This window comes from Mustelus asterias, chromosome 17 (genome assembly GCF_964213995.1).
Source record: "Mustelus asterias chromosome 17, sMusAst1.hap1.1, whole genome shotgun sequence".
Classification (NCBI taxonomy): Eukaryota; Metazoa; Chordata; class Chondrichthyes; order Carcharhiniformes; family Triakidae; genus Mustelus; species Mustelus asterias.
Genome location: NC_135817.1, coordinates 42372986 through 42389498, shown reverse-complemented (window position 1 = coordinate 42389498; position 16513 = coordinate 42372986). Strand labels below are relative to the sequence as shown.

Sequence of the window (16513 nt, the reverse complement as noted above, 5' to 3'; positions counted from 1 at the left end):
TCCTGGGAATGTAGAATTCAGTTGCCTGCAGGGCCTGAGTGCAAGTGTAAGTGCGTCAGTTCAGTGTTATTGGAGTCTTTCTTTGGTTGAACATTAGGCTGGATGGAGTAGTAGGTCGCTCTCCTCCAAGTGATCTTATATAGGGACTTCCAGACCGTCCTCCTTTTCAAGGCTTGGGCTCCCATGGGGCGCAATATCCTGTTTCTTATGAGATTATGCTGTTCTGTTTCTGGTATTCTTTTTGCAAAAGTATACACTGCTAGACCATGTCTGTATTTATTGGCTAATTGTGGTGATCTTATCTCTATGGGGTTTCCTTTCTTTATCTGGGTGGGTGTAGTGCTGATACAGGCTCTGATGTGTTATATTTAATTCAAAAGGATTTTTCTTATCTTATCGGGAGAAGGAGAATTGTATCTCTCCCTGAGATTTCCTATTGATGGGTGTCTTGACGACTTTTCTTCTCCTTGTTTGTAGGGATACCTTGGTGGAAGATGGTTTAAGTTTTCCAGTGATGATGGGGTCTGAACGGTGCCCCTGATGTGTCTGGAAAGGAGTGAGGTTTGTTGTGTTGCGAATCTCGACGTGGTGCAAGACTCCTTGGCTTCCTGGTTCCTAAGGGCAGCACGATGGTACAGTGGTTAGCACTGCTGCCTCACAGCACCAGGGAGTCGGGTTCAATTCCTGCCTCGGGTCACTGTCTATGTGGAGTTTGCACACTCTCCCCTTGTCTGCGTGGGTTTCCTCCCAGTGTTCCGGTTTCCTCCCACAGTCCAAAAATGTGCGGATTAGGTTGATTGGCCTTGTTAAATTGACCCCAATGTCAGGGGGATTAGTAGGGTAAATATGTGGGGTTACGGGAATAGGGCCTGGGTGGGATTGTGGTCGGGCAGACTCGATAGGCCGAATAGCCTCCTCCTGCACTGTAAGGATTCTATGATGCTATATATGAGAATGTACAATACCACGCCACATCTTGTACCAATGGTGGTATCCTGATGTTTCCCTTTTTCTGTGGTATCCTTTCATTGCTTGGGGGTCTTGAGATGCTGAGTTAGGTCCCGATTGGTCATATTTTATCCCATAAGGGATCCTGTATATTATGTAGCTCTATCTTTGTTATTCTGTGGAGGAGGGCATGCATCATGGTGCCATGGCTTTATCCTGTTATCCTGAGACCCCCACTCTTTCTGGCATCTTTTCAGTATCTGTACAAAAGGACACACTGACTATGATTGATAATTTGCACCATTTGGGTGAGCATTTGCTGGTCTTTTGTGAATATATGTGCAACAATAATCACTCTGTACTGTATGAGGCTTTGGGGGTTTGTTGCATCTTGTGGTAAAATGTAAGATGAAAAACCCTCGGTAAAAACATTCAATAAAAAAAACTATCATTCCAGACAAATATCCACTTTCTATAATCCAAGAACTATCAGCATCATTTCATGATTCCATCATCAAGTTCATCTAATTCGAGAGAATGAGAAGTATATAGACAGTAGCTTTAGGGAGGTAGGTACACCTAAGCAGCAGAGCACAGGAAATTGGGTTACTGTAAGGAGAGGAAATGGAAATGTGAAAGGACAGGCAGAGCAGGGTTCCCCTGTGGCCATACCCCTCCACAACAGGTATACTAAATTGGATACTGTTGTGGGAGATGCTTTACCTGGGACAAGCTGCGACAGCCAGAACTCTGATACTGAGTCTGGTTCTACAGCGCAAAAGGGTGGGAGGAAGAAGAGGAGAGCAGTAGTGATAGGGGACTCAATGGTCAGAGGTACGGACAGGAGGTTCTGTGGTCGGGACAGAGACTCCCGCATGGTTTGTTGCCTCCCGGGTGCCAAGGTCAGGGATGTCTCTGATCACGTGAACAGCGTTCTAAAGTGGGAAGGTGATCAGCCAGATGTTGTGGTACACATCGGTACAAATGACGTAGGTAGGAAGAGTGAGGAGGTCCTAAAGAGTGAGTACAAAGAGCTTTGAAGGAAGTTAAAAAGCAGGACCCCAAGGGTAGTAATCTCAGGATTGCTACCTGTACCACGTGCCAGTGAGGGTAGGAGTAGGATGCTTGGGCGGATGAACACGTGGCTGAGGAACTGGTGTAGGGGGCAGGGTTTCCGATTCTTGGATCATTGGGACCTCTTCTGGGGCAGATGGGACCTGTACAAGAGAGACGGGTTACACCTAAACTACAAGGGGACCAATATACTTGCAGGGAAGTTTGCTAGTGTTATTGGGGAGCATTTAAACTAGATTTACAGGGGGATGGGAACCAGAGTGCCACAGCAGATAGTGGAGCAGGGGTAAAAAGACAGGTTAGTTCAAGCAAAATCACAAATGGAAGGGTTGAGTGTGGTGGAAATAACCTTTTGAGGTGTGTCTATTTCAATGCCAGGAGTATTGTGGGGAAGGCAGATGAGCTGAAGGTGTGGATAGACACATGACATTATAGCCATTAGTGAAACTTGGCTACAGGAGGGGCAGGACTGGCAGCTCAATGTTCCAGGGTTCCAATGTTTCAGGCGGGATAGAGGCAGAGGGTTAAAAGGTGGGGGGGGTGGCATTGTTGGTCAGGGAAAATGTTACAGCGGTACTCAGGCAGGATAGATTAGGGAGCTTGTCTACAGAGGCCTGATGGGTGGAGCTGGGAAACAGGAAAGGTATGACCACATTAATGGGGTTGTATTATAGACCACCCAATAGTCAGCGAGAATTGGAGGAGCAAATCAGCAGAGAGATTGCTGACAACTGCAAGCAACACAAAGTTGTGATAGTAGGGGATTTTAATTTTCCACATATAGATTGGGACTCGCATACTGTTAAAGGTTTAGACGGGGTAGAGTTTGTAAAATGTGTTCAGGAAAATTTTCTACATCAGTATATAGAGGTGCCAACTAGAGAGGATGCGATATTGGATCTCCTATTGGGAAATGAGTTAGGGCAGGTGATGGATGGGAGTGTGAGGGAACACTTTGGATCCAGTGATCATAATGCCATTAGTTTCAACCTGATCATGGATAAGGATAGATCTGGTCCTCGGTTTAAGTTCTGAACTGGAAAAAGGCCAAATTTGATGAAATGAGAAGGGATCTGGGAAGTGTGGATTGGCACAGGTTGTTCTCTGGTAAGGATGTAAATGGAAAGTGGGAGGCCTTCAAGGAGAAATTTTGAGAGTGCAGAGTTTGTATGTTCCTATCAGGATTAAATGCAAAGTAAATAGGAATCAGGAACCTTGGTTCTCGAGGGAGATTGTAACACTGATTAAGAGGAAGAGAGAGTTGTATGAAATGTACAGGCAGCAAGGAACAGATCAGATGCTCGAGGACTATAAAAAGTGCAAGAAGCTACTTAAGAGGGAAATCAGGAGGGCTAAAAGAAGACATGAGGTTGCTTTGGCAGACAGAGTGAAGGAAAATCCAAAGAGCTTCTATAGGTATGTTAGGAGCAAAAGGATAGTGAGGGATAAAATTGGTCCTCTTGAAGACCAGAGTGGTAGACTGTGTATGGAACCAAAAGAGATGGGGGAGATACTAAATGTTTTTTTTGCATCTGTATTTACTGAGGAAACGGGCATGGAGTCTACGGAAATAGGGCAAACAGGTAGGGAGGTCATGGAACTTTTACAGATTAAAGGGGAGGAGGTGCTTGCTGTCTTGAGGCAAATCAGAGTGGATACATCCCCAGGATCGGACAGGGTATTCCCACGGACCTTGAGGGAAGCTAGTGTTGAACTTGCAGGGGCCCTGGCAGACATATTTAAAATGTCAGTATTCACGGGGGAGTGCCGGATGGTTGGAGGGTGGCTCATGTTGTTCCGTTGTTTAAAAAAGATTCCAAAAGAAATCCAGGAAATTATATGCCAGTAAGTTTGACGTCGGTGGTGGGCAAGTTATTGGAAGGTGTGATAAGGGATAGGATCTACAAATATTTGGATAGACAGGGACTTATTAGGGAGAGTCAACATGGCTTTGTGCGTGGTAGGTCATGTTTGACCAATCTATTAGAGTTTTTTGAGGAGGTTACCAGGAAAGTGGATGAAGGGAAGGCAGTGGATGTTGTCTACCTGGATTTCAGCAAGGCCTTTGACAAGGTCCCTCATGGGAGGTTAGTTAGGAAGTTTCAGTCGCTGGGTATACATGGGGAGGTAGTAAATTTGATTAGACACTGGCTCAATGGAAGAACACAGTAAGAAGTTTAACAACACCAGGTTAAAGTCCAACAGGTTTATTTGGTAGCAAAAGCCACACAAGCTTTCAGAGCTCCAAGCCCCTTCTTCAGGTGAGACTCACTGTGTTTACCCCAGTCCAACGCCGGCATCTCCACATCAATGGAAGAAGCCAGAGAGTGGTTGTGGAGGATTGCTTCTCTGAGTGGAGGCCTGTGACTAGCGGTGTGCCGCAGGGTCGTGTTGGGTCCATTGTTGTTTGTCATCTAAATCAATTATCTGGATGCTAATGTGGTAAATTGGATCAGCAAATTTGCTGATGATACAAAGATTGGAGGTGTAGTGGACAGTGAGGAAGGTTTTCAAAGCTTGCAGAGGGATTTGGACCAACTAGAAAAATGGGCTGAAAAATGGCAAATGGAATTTAACGGAGACAAGTGTGAGATATTGCACTTTGGAAGGACAAACCAAAGTAGAACGTACAGAGTAAATGGTAGGACTCTGAAGAGTGCAGTTGAACAGAGGGATCTGGGAATACAGGTACAGAATTCCCTAAAAGTGACGTCACAGGTTGATAGGGTCGTAAAGAGTGCTTTGGAACATTGGCCTTTATAAATCGGAGTATCGAGTATAAAAGTTGGAGTGTTATGGTAAGGTTATATAAGGCATTGGTGAGGCCGAATTTGGAGTATTGTGTACAGTTTTGGTCACCTAGTTACAGGAAGGATGTAAATAAGGTTGAAAGAGTGCAGAGAAGGTTCACAAGGATGTTGCCGGGACTTGAGAAGCTGAGTTACAGAGAGAGATTGAATAGGTTGGGACTTTATTCCCTGGAGCGAAGAAGAATGAGGGGAGATTTGATCGAGGTGTATAAGATTTTGATGGGTATAGATAGAGTGAATGCAAGCAGGCTTTTTCCAATGAGGCTAGGGGAGAAAAAAAACAGAGGGCATGGGTTAAGGGTGAAAGGAGAAAAGTTTCTTCACGCAGAGAGTGGTGGGAGTGTGGAATGAGCTGCTGGATAAAGTGGTAAATGCGCTGTCACTTTTAACATTTAAGAAAAACTTGGGTGGGTTCATGGATGAGAGGGGTGTGGAGGGATATGGTCCAAGTGCAGGCAAGTGGGACTAGGCAAAGAATGGTTCAGCACAACCAAAAGGGCCAAAAGGCCTGTTTCTGAGCTGTAATTTTCTATGGTTCTATGGTAATATGTGGCAGAACTGTCTCCAGATACTACCAGCAGAACAAAGCTGATATCTTATAGTTTTGTTACTTAAAAAGGTGTGTTTCAGTAACCCAGAACACAATGTAATCTAAGTTTCATTCCAGTGGATCAGTTCTTGTCAGACATTAAGGGGACGATAACATATTTGATAATGTTGTTGTCGAGGGAAGGGTTGAAGCAGAACATGATCAATGGTTATTACTGGTGCTCACTCCACTCATACAACACAATTTGACATTCAACATGGGCAAGTGCACATTTGCAGCATCCAACATTGACTTTCAAGGGTATAGGGTGACAACAGCGAGAGTAAAACCTCCACATGATAACATCAAAGACATTCATATGTTTCCGAACCAGTCTAACATGAAAGAGTCGCTGTTGTTTCTTGGTACTACCAACTTTTATCACAAATTCATTCTGAACTGTGTAGAGATCACTTTGAAAGTTCCTGCACAAGGATGCACAATGGGAATGGACAATTGCACAGCAAGTCATATTTGACATATTAAAGGCGAAGATAACATTTCCACCAGTTCTCACACATTTCAACTCACACATAGAAATGTATGTCACAACAGATTCATCAGGAAAATTGGAACCTTATGATACATTGAAGGAAGCGAACAAACAATCACTTATATGTCACACCCGTTACTGGAAACTTGAACGCAAATACTTTGCTGGAGAGCGGGAAGCACTAGCCTGTATCTACGCTTGTGAACATGGGCACATGTATCTCCACGCTAGAAAGTTAACTCTCTGCATCGATTATCAAGCATTGATTACATTGTTAGCCACATCAGGGTCTGGTCATTTACAGGTGATCAGATTGTCCTCATCAATACAACTTTGAATTGAGCATCTCGCAGGTTTACACAGTCAGGTAGTTGCCATACTCAGCTGTCCTACTATCTCAGACAGCGCTAGCGATATCGAAGCCAATTGCAATGTCAAAGGCTACATGATCATAGTGATCTCGCATGTGACTGCAAACCTTGTTATGAGGATGGAGTTGAAGACAGAATCGAGGACAGTGTGATGCAGAAAGTAAGTCAGTACCTAAGTGGCCTCACCAAATAGAGGAAGAACTGGTACCAATCTGCAGAGTATACAATGAACTAAAATTGTTTGATGACAACTGTATTGTATGTAGAACTGGAGCAGTTATCCCAAAAGTGTTAAAGCAACATAGAGTCATAGAGGTCTACAGCATGGAAACAGGCCCTTCAGCCCAACTTGTCCATGCCGCCCTTTTTTAAAAAAACCCCTAAGTTAATCCCAATCGCCCGCATTTGGCCCATATCCCTCTATACCCATCGTACCCATGTAGCTATCTAAATGCTTTTTAAAAGACAAAATTGTACCCGCCTCTCCTACTTCCACCTCTGGCAGCTTGTTCCAGACACTCACCACCCTCTGTGTGAAAAAATTGTCCCTCTGGACACTTTTGTATCTCTCCCCTCTCACCTTAAACCTATGCCCTCTAGTTTTAGACTCCCTTACCTTTGGGAAAAGACATTGACTATCTAGTTGATCTATGCCACTCATTATTTTATAGACATCTCTAAGATCACCCCTCAGCCTTCCAGCCTCTCCTTATAACTCAATCCATCAAGTCCCGATTGCATCTTAGTAAATCTTTTTTGCACTCTTTCTAGTTTAATAATATCCTTTCTATAATAGGGTGACCATGTATTACAGTTTGCCCATGAAGGACATTTGGGTGTTGTTAAGATAAAACAATGAGGGTGGGATTTTCTGGCTGCGCTCACCCTGAAACTGGAAAATCCCGCCTGAAGTCAACGGATCTTTCCATGGTCTGCCCCTCGCCCGCTCTGATTTCCATGGTGGACGGGAGGGTAAAATTCACCGCTGATCCTGTGAAGCAATCTGCTAGCCAGCAATAGGACACCATCACCAGAGACCTTCACATTTCAAAGACTATTTCTGCACTTGAGAGTTCAGTTTGTCTGTTCTCACCCAGAAATTACTCGATTTACATATGTTTGGTGTTTAGGATGTTTTAATTTAAAATAAGGCCTTTTAGTTTTATTTGGGGGCAAAGATGTAGGCCATGATTTCCACTGTGATGAAGAACCTTGGCATGTTCCACTTTCATGGGGGCCAGAGTGAAACTGGGCTGGAATTCATGCATGTGTGGGGTATGGAGGCAACTGGCCTCTCAATTACCAGCTGCCTCCACTGAAGTGCGAATTTGGTAGGCCAGGAGTGTGAAATTTGGACTTTGCAGATTGGAACAGTCAAAAGCTTGTGTGAACTTGGTGGATTTGGAGAGGTATGGATCTGTTCCTGGGACACTATTGCAGAGGTAAGGCACCTTTGGGAGAGGTAAGGCACCATTTGGGATTGTTAAAAGTGAAGATGATTGTGTGTAAAAATGTATAAACTCATTGGAACTGTCAAGCTATCAAGTAATTGTCAAGCTGTTAAAAATTTGCTGAAGGACTGTCAGGCTATGAAAAAACTGTGAAAGGACTGTTAAGTTTTCAAGGAACTGTTAAGCTATCAAAGAATCAAATAATAGTCAAACTGTCAAAGAACTGTCAAGGTATCAAGGAACTATTAACAAATGTAAGCTGTCAAGGAACTGCCAAACTGTGAAGGAATTGCCAAGCTGTCAAGGAACTGCCAAGCTGTCAAAGAACTGTTAAGCTGTCAAAGAACTGTCAAGGAATGTCAATGAACTGTCAAGCTGTCAGAGAACTGTCAAAGGATACTGGGTGAATTGGCATGGAGGGGGTAAGGGCAAAAGGTGGTGGGTGAGGGGCATGGGTTGGCATGAGTTGATACAAAGCTGTCATAGATAGGGCCATGAGGATGTGGGCACATTGGAAGTATAAGGGCATATGGGTGGTGTTTGGAAGTCAGATGTTGGCACAGGGCTATGAAGGGCCATGGTGAGAGTGGAAGTGGGTGGGAGTCATGAAGTGGCATAGGTTGGCATGGATGCGGAACAGAACATGTGTAAGGTAGTTTAATTCAACACAGTGGTGGAGCATAGGGGCAGACCTTTCGCCTAGCCTGTCTCTGCACCCAGCCTTTGCACTCATTCCAGGGGTGGTGGCCCCAACCTCCAACCCAGTCCGCACCTCCCTCCTCCCATCCAGAACAAAATTCTGATTTGCGCGCTGCCATTTTTAAAGGCCAGGTTTGAAGAGCTAGGAATTCTCCGAGTTCTGTACACCAGGAATGAAAATCTGGGCCCTCATGTTCAAATGTCTGGTGTTTGATTGAGTGTGTCTGGTATAAAGGCAGCACGGTGGCACAGTGGTTAGCACTGCTGCCTCACAGTGCCAGGGCCCCAGGTTTGATTCCGGCCTCGGGTCACTGTCTGTGTGGAGTTTGCATGTTCTCCCGTGTCTGCGTGTGTTTCCTCCGGGTGCTCCGGTTTCCTCCCACTGTCCAAAAATGTGTGGGTTAGGTTGATTGGCCATGCTAAATTGCCCCTTAGTGTCAGGGGAATTAGCAGGGTAAATATGTGGAGTTATGGGGATAAGGTCTGGGCGGGACTGTGGTTGGTGTAGACTCGATGGGCCAAATGACCTTCTTCTGCACTGTAGGGATTCTATGATTCTATAAGTTCTGTGTGTGTGATTAGTTAAGCCTGGATGTGGTTACTGAGAAGTAAAACTGAACTGAAGCAAGCAGTGAAAGCATGAGAAGTCTTTTTAAAGCATTGAACAAAACTCCTGGTCAGACATATAACCTGGAGTGAATCATTTCTGCATATCTCCAAGACATAAAACACCATGGATTCTGTGTTTACCTTGCCGACAGCACCAGATGGTCACAGAACAATAATGGTCTACCACAGGGGTTGGAGCTTGCACTGGCTTTTTTCAATATCTTTACAGCGGCTAATATTTATTTAGCTGATATTAACCCATTATCCAGTGGATGGAATCCTGGAAGGCATGCAGCTTAAAGAACCAACACTCCACCAGCGACCCAGTAGCTGAGGTTCCTGACTCCAACCTCCCTCAAAGACAGTGGGCAACACTCAAATAAATCCACACCGGGCGTGGATGATGCAGCCAACTGTTCCATAAATGGAAGATGAGGGGAAAGCAGAAGTGCGATAATGATCATGAACCCAAGACAAAGGAACACATCACATCAAACCTTTCCATTAAGAGCTATTGTGGGAGGCAGCTCATTTCTTCACTCAGCATCTCAGGAAGCCAGTGGTTAAACTCAGCGCCCAGCGTAAGCTTTCCACATCGTCAAAAATAATGGTGGTGTGTAAATGTTCAATTACCTTTTGTGTACTTAAATCTAAATGGCTTTGGGTCACAGTTTGTAGTAAACACTGATTGTCAATTAAATAAACATGTGGGTCAAACTGAGCTAAAAATAATTGGGGAAAAGATCAGTACCAGGAAGAAACATGCATATGGTAATAGTGCTACCATCTTAAACAGGCCAACATGCATAGCAGGCTAATCACATTTGCACAAATACATCCACTCTAAGTGGTGCGGACTGTGATGAAAATAGGAAATGCCCAGTGCTTTTTGACCAAATTAAGCAATTGCTTAATTTAAACATGGGCATTTTAAGCAGTGGGCAATATAACAGATTTAATTGGAGCAACCAAGCCTGGGGGATCATGTGGAACACATTAAGCTTCAGTATTATTCATCCCTAACTCTCAGCTCAAATGCAAACTGAAAGAAAAAAAACTGCACTCCCCCAGCACTGTCAGTTTTCAACAACCAAACAAACATGACTGCTCACCATGCTGGGAGAAAATGCTGTGATTCTGGAATCATTTGACAGAAAAAAAACCTCTCATTATTTCTAGTTCCCTTTCCTTTTTTTTTGCTGATGCTACTTTAATTGCTGCTTTGAACTTAATGTAATCCATCCAATTAAAAACACTTGCATCCCCATACAACCAGAACTTGGAACCTGACTGACAGAAACGTCTGAAATACTCCTGCTTCACAACAGGAGATATGATGGGAAAAAAAATATCTGTAATTCTACAAAAAAACATTTGTGCAAAATAGTTTAATTAGGAGCATATTATGGAGAGTGAGTAATCATTTACATATCTTTCGATGACAACAGTCAGTCAGAGAGATTTTGAACTCGGTGTCAGATATATTATTATAAATTGATGTTGCTTAGGTAACCATGCATATCTGAAACAGGCACATCTGAACATCACAGGGAAATGAAAAAAATATTGCAGTAGAATACGAATAGTGTAAGTTACATGGAATTATGTCTTAAAACGTTTAACCACTTGACTCGCAGATTTTTGAGTCTTTGGCTTATTTTATTTATTTTCCCAGATTTCTCCTCTTGACTCCTGCTGGATGAATATTCCCATGTTACCTTGTTCAAATGATCAACCCTGATGTTTGACTCTCAGAGTGTCAGGAAGGTAGAGGGAGATAGAAGGCTCAAAAACAGAAAATGCTGGAAAGTCTCAGCAGGTCTGACAGCATCTGCTGAGTAGAGAGAATAGAGCCAACGTTTCGAGTCTGGATGACCCTTCATCAGATCTCTGCTGCTCTGACAAAGGGTCATCCAGACTCGAAACGTTGGCTCTACTCTCTCTCCACAGATGCTGTCAGGTCTGCTGAGATTTTCCTGCATTTTCTGTTTTCGTTTCAGATTCCAGCATCCGCAACATTTTGCTTTCATCTATGGAGACAGAAGGCCACTCTATTCCCAATCTAAACCTGCCCTCATTCGAAAATGGAAACAGAGTCTGAACCTTCAAACTCAGGAGCACGAAAAGCCAAATGTAACTGATGCGCGTTATCAAACACGAGGCTAGATGCTCGGGAAATAAAGGCTTTTATTTACTGTAATGAAGCAGCCAATAATTATAAACACAATCCCAGACTGAGGGGTCCCAGCCAGAGCAGGGACCTTTATACCTCTCCCAGGAGGCGGAGCCCGACTGGGATGTACCACAACACTACAGTACAAAGGTGTAACAACCCCACCCTAACCCCAACAGCAACAAGTAGCACAACCCAACAGTAACATGTGTACATCCTTGTAGTACTGGCCAGACCCTGGCTCAGTACTATCCAGTGGGAACCAACGATGGTTCACCACAGTAACCCCAATTGCTGCACCAAATCAGTCAGGCGACCAAGTGGTTTTGAGGTCTCCGGGCATTTATCCACTAAGCAGTTTAGAGCTGTTACAAACTGAGATTCTTGCTTCAGATATTCTTTTGTAGATACAGTAGTTCTAGTCATTCCCATAAAAAATCTCTTCCAATTAAAAATTTGTTTAAATATTCAATATCTAACCACATGACAGTATAACCCAGGGAGGTACCCTCATCATTCATGGCACATTCTTTGACCAGTCTGAAATAGTCCTAGATATAGCAGTGACCAGCAAATTTTGCATTAAAATGGACCTACAGCCTGAAACAGACAAGACTTCAGCCACCAAGCAATTGACCCCAGTGGACCAATCATCAGGGTTAACGTGGCAATAGAGTGGCTGACCTGATTTTGAAGGCCTTACCACCCCATTAACTCTGATTTCTACAGGTAGGTGTCAAACCCCCAGAATCTGAAATTAATTGTCTTTCCACATTAAGTGACAAAGATCTTCGTAATCTGTCAGACCTTCACTTGCCTGCCACATATATTTGAGCTGACTAATCATTTCTTCGTGAATACTGTCTGGATTTTTTCTCAGTTCTTTCAAGTTTTGCCAGTACACTTCAGGTGTTAAATTGTAAGTCTGGACTGAGAATAGCAAGCCCTGCAATATTATAATTCATCCTACCGGCAGGATCGACATGAAAAAACAGGCAGGAGCTCTTTTTCATCAGTGATGTTGTGAATTGGCAAATTAATTCAGCTGTGTCCCACTTGCAGTGACCAGCTAACATTTCAAATGCCTGCAGAAAACTATCAATTTCATCTGCTTTAACATTTGGAATGAGATTTGATTTAATAAAATAATGGGCCTTGACATCTGTGACTTCCCTTACTAGGCTTGGGATTGGTGCACGTTTCTCTGACAATTTCAAAGCTGGGAGATAGCTGTCCATTTGGCTTCTCTCTGGTCTCAGCATTCCTCTCTCCTTTCTGTGCCTTGCTCATCTTCCTGGCTAGGTTCCACAAACTCTAATTGAAATTCTCTTCCCCTTTCTCTTGGGTCAATCTCAAATTCTGATTCTTTTAGGATGATTGCAATTGTAAGATCATTTTTCTTTCATTCAATTTTAAATTTTAACAAATTTTAATAACCATCATCACAACAGTTATAGTATCCATGCCATCAACTGCTCAAAAGGGAAAGTCTTGCTTGATATTATTGTGCTGTTAATGCCTAAAAGTAGTTTGAATGCCTTATAGTTAGGAAAATGCCTGTTCTGCCCAATGACTAAATATAAAGATGTAACAATATTATTATACTCTTTTGATTTCATCTGCAAGTTTGCATCAAAGTTGGATTGCAATTCCGCTCCTATACCTGAAAATACAATCCTTTCTTGCTGACTTTCCAAATCAGGCCAGGCAAGAATTGAGCCGGGCAGCACATTCCTGGGTTCTTTTATCGACGGTTTGGAGTTGGATGCATAGAGGCCATGCCCCCTTTTTTTACATCAACAGCTGCGGTAAATCAGGTAGGTTTAAAGACCCAGCCATTTTCAAGCTGGTGAGAACGTGGGTTTGGAAGGTAAGGGATTAGAGTAGAAAGGTTTGGGGAAACAGAGTGTGGGACTGTCAGGGAAACAGGGAGTGCGGTGTTGGGGAATCAGAGAGTAGATTGGAGAAACAGGGAGCGGGAGGGTCGGGGAAACAGGGAGCGGGAGGGTCAGGGAAACAGGGAGCGGGAGGGTCGGGGAAACAGGGAGCGGGAGGGTCGGGGAAACAGGGAGCGGGGGGGTCGGGGAAACAGGGAGCGGGGGGGTCGGGGAAACAGGGAGCGGGGGGGTCGGGGAAACAGGGAGCGGGGGGGTCGGGAAAACAGAGTGGGAGGGTCGGGAAAACAGGGAGTGGGAGGGTCGGGAAAACAGGGAGTGGGAGGGTCGGGAAAATGGAGTGGGAGGGTCGGGAAAATGGAGTGGGAGGGTCGGGAAAATGGAGTGGGAGGGTCGGGAAAATGGAGTGGGAGGGTCGGGAAAATGGAGTGGGAGGGTCGGGAAAATGGAGTGGGAGGGTCTGGAAAATGGAGTGGGAGGGTCGGGAAAACAGGGAGTGGGAGGGTCGGGAAAACAGAGTGGGAGGGTCGGGAAAACAGGGAGTGGGAGGGTCGGAAAACAGGGAGTGGGAGGGTCGGGAAACAGGGAGTGGGAGGGTCGGGAAAACAGGCAGTGGGAGGGTCAGAAAACAGGGAATGGGAAGGTCGGGAAAACAGGGAATGGGAGGGTCGGGAAAACAGGGAATGGGGGGGTGGGGGGGAGGGGGGCTGGGGTGGGGGGGAGGGGGGCTGGGGTGGGGGGGAGGGGGCTGATGTGGGGGGGAGGGGGGTGGGGTGGGAGGGAGGGGAGGTGGGGTGGGAGGGAGGGGGGGTGGGGTGGGAGGGAGGGGGGGTGGGGTGGGAGGGAGGGGGGGTGGGGTGGGAGGGAGGGGGGGTGGGGTGGGAGGGAGGGGGGGTGGGAGGGAGGGGGGGTGGGGTGGGAGGGAGGGGGGGTGGGGTGGGAGGGAGGGGGGTGGGGTGGGAGGGAGGGGGGGTGGGGTGGGGGGATAGAGTGGGGGGTTGGGGATGGGAGGGTGGGGGTGGTGGGGGGGTGGTGGGGGGGTGGTGGGGGGGTGGTGGAGGGTGGTGGGGGTGGTGGGGGGGTGGTGGAGGGTGGTGGGGGGGTGGTGGGTGGGTGGTGGGGGGGTGGGGTGGATGGGGGGGTGGGGAGGGGCGATGGGAGGGGGTGGGGGTGGGGAGGGGCGATGGGAGGGTGGGGGTGGGCGGGTGGGGGGGTGGTGGTGGGGGGTGGGGGGGATGGGGGGTGGGAGGGGTAGGGTGGGGGGAGTGGTGGGGGAGTGGTGGGGGGTTGGTGGTGGGGGGTAGGGGGGGTGGGGTGGTGGTGGTGGGCGGTGTGGGGGGTTGGGAGGGGGGTGAGGGGGGTTGGGGGGGCAGGGGGGTGGGGGGGTAGTGGGTGTGGGGGGGATAGGGGGGTTTGGGGGGTGGTTAGGAGGGGTGGTGGTGGTGGTGGTTAGTGGTAAGCGGGATCCAATGGTGGGGGGGATTGTGGGTGGGTGGTGTTTTGAGAGGGTTCCATGGATGGGGGGGGGGGATGTGTGGCCGTGCGGCCCTCAGTCTGGGTGTTTAGGAGTTACTCTGGAGATGGAAATGCTTTTCTCTCTTTTAACTCTTTCAGAATAACTATCAGAGTAAAACTAGCAGAACCATCCGAATTTCATGATTTATATTGCTTTGTCGGATGGTTCCCAGCCCAGCGCAAATTCCAGGAAAAGTTTGCACTTCCAGACACTGCTGGGTAAAACCTTGCATGGGAACATCCAAGAGGGATTCCCCAGCACATCACTGAGGTATCCCCCCCTTCTCCCAGATCTGAAACTGAAGGACCCAGGAGGTTATGGCCCAAAGTTTCGAGTCTGGATGACTCTTCTTCAGAGCAATCTCCTTTGAGCTTGGCTGAAGCTATGGCTTGTAATTTCTGTTTTAAAATCTGGCTAATTTGTCACCTTTCTGGATCAGTCTGCCGTTGCTAGTATTTCTCTCTGTTCATCCTCGCAGTCATAAAATAAGGCTTGGATGGTCACCTCTGCCAAGAATGAGTCATCCCAACACAATGGGCGTAAGGTGTTAATTGATTGCTGAGATAGACCAGTGAATAGTTTATTTAGAGTCAATTGGGACACAGCATCCAGCTCATTAGCACTTTAACCACTTCTGCTATTGTGTAAACCTGTGCGCATACAGTTTGCTTTCCAAACACAACTTTGAATCAGTCCTCTCCCCTGCCAGCTCTTTTCTGTGAAAGATGATCAAACAATGTGATGAGTTATTCCTTATTTTAGCGCAATTTGTGATTTCCTGGCAATCTTTCCACAGACACCAGCCATAATAATCTTATTAAGAGTGGGAACTTGGTTAAGTTTGTTCAATTCAGCTAAAAAATGGGTTTAATCACAAATAGTCAGCATTTCATATTGCAGTGTCACTCCACACCATCTGCAAATACTTGAATTTGAACGGCTGAAATTCACTTTAGAACAAATGTACAGAGCTACTTCCCAGTTAGAGGTTCGGTAGAATGTTTCTTAGTCATTAAAAAAAAACAATTATTCAAAACCTGACATAGACCAGTGAATAGTCTATCTCAGATTGTGCCCACTCAAGGTTTGGAGCCTCCCTAAAGGCAAGCGCAGTAAGCAGAAATTCTCAATGGTCATCACTTCATTCAGTGAGTGTGGCAAAGTTTGTGAATGGGGTCCAGCTTCCAGTGCAACATTTTAAAAACCAGCACAAAGGATTACAACAGCCCACAGAAGTACAGAAGTGCAAATTTGCACTTAAAATTCTGCAATATTTTGCACCAATTGAACTGATGTCAGCTTAATTGCACTGAGAAGACCAATGCAGTCAAGCAGAAACTCCAGGCCGCTGTTCTCGGAGGATAAGCTTCCTTTGCTCCAACCTTTCAAGAGATATCTCAAAATAATCTGCCAACCAAAATTGAGGAGGTTTGCCAATTCTAAACAGCTTAAACAAGGAACAGGATTAAACTCAAGTAGCCATTTATAAAGGCATGGGTGTAGAGGTTCACCTTGGGCAGTAACATAATAAGAGCAGTATTGCACTGACCATCTGTTACATTCTCCTCTAGGTAAATGGTTTTGAAAGTGTTGATTATTGGGGGTAGATAAGAGGTGGACAATACAATACCACATGTTTTATACTACAAGGCAGATTTGTACTCCATTGTTACGAAGAGGTATGCTATTGGATGGATAATTCCTTAAGACTTATTTCTCCAATTCGGTGAGATAGGAGTTCACTCATTGTCAGCATTTACTTGACCTTTTTTAAGTTTTGTCAAATTTCGGTAATAACAATTCTTAACTAAAAGTTCCAAACCAATTAACATTAATTTAACTACCAATGTCTTTGCAGGGCAATCAGGACGCAGTCTCGGAGCTT

At 45.6% G+C, this 16513-nt stretch overlaps 1 protein-coding gene across 1 annotated transcript in view; it reads right to left on the bottom strand.

Annotated features, from left to right (window-relative positions):
• lsamp (limbic system associated membrane protein) overlaps positions 1–16513 on the bottom strand; it is an 811339-nt gene that overhangs the window by 89604 nt on the left and 705222 nt on the right. The window lies entirely within an intron of this gene.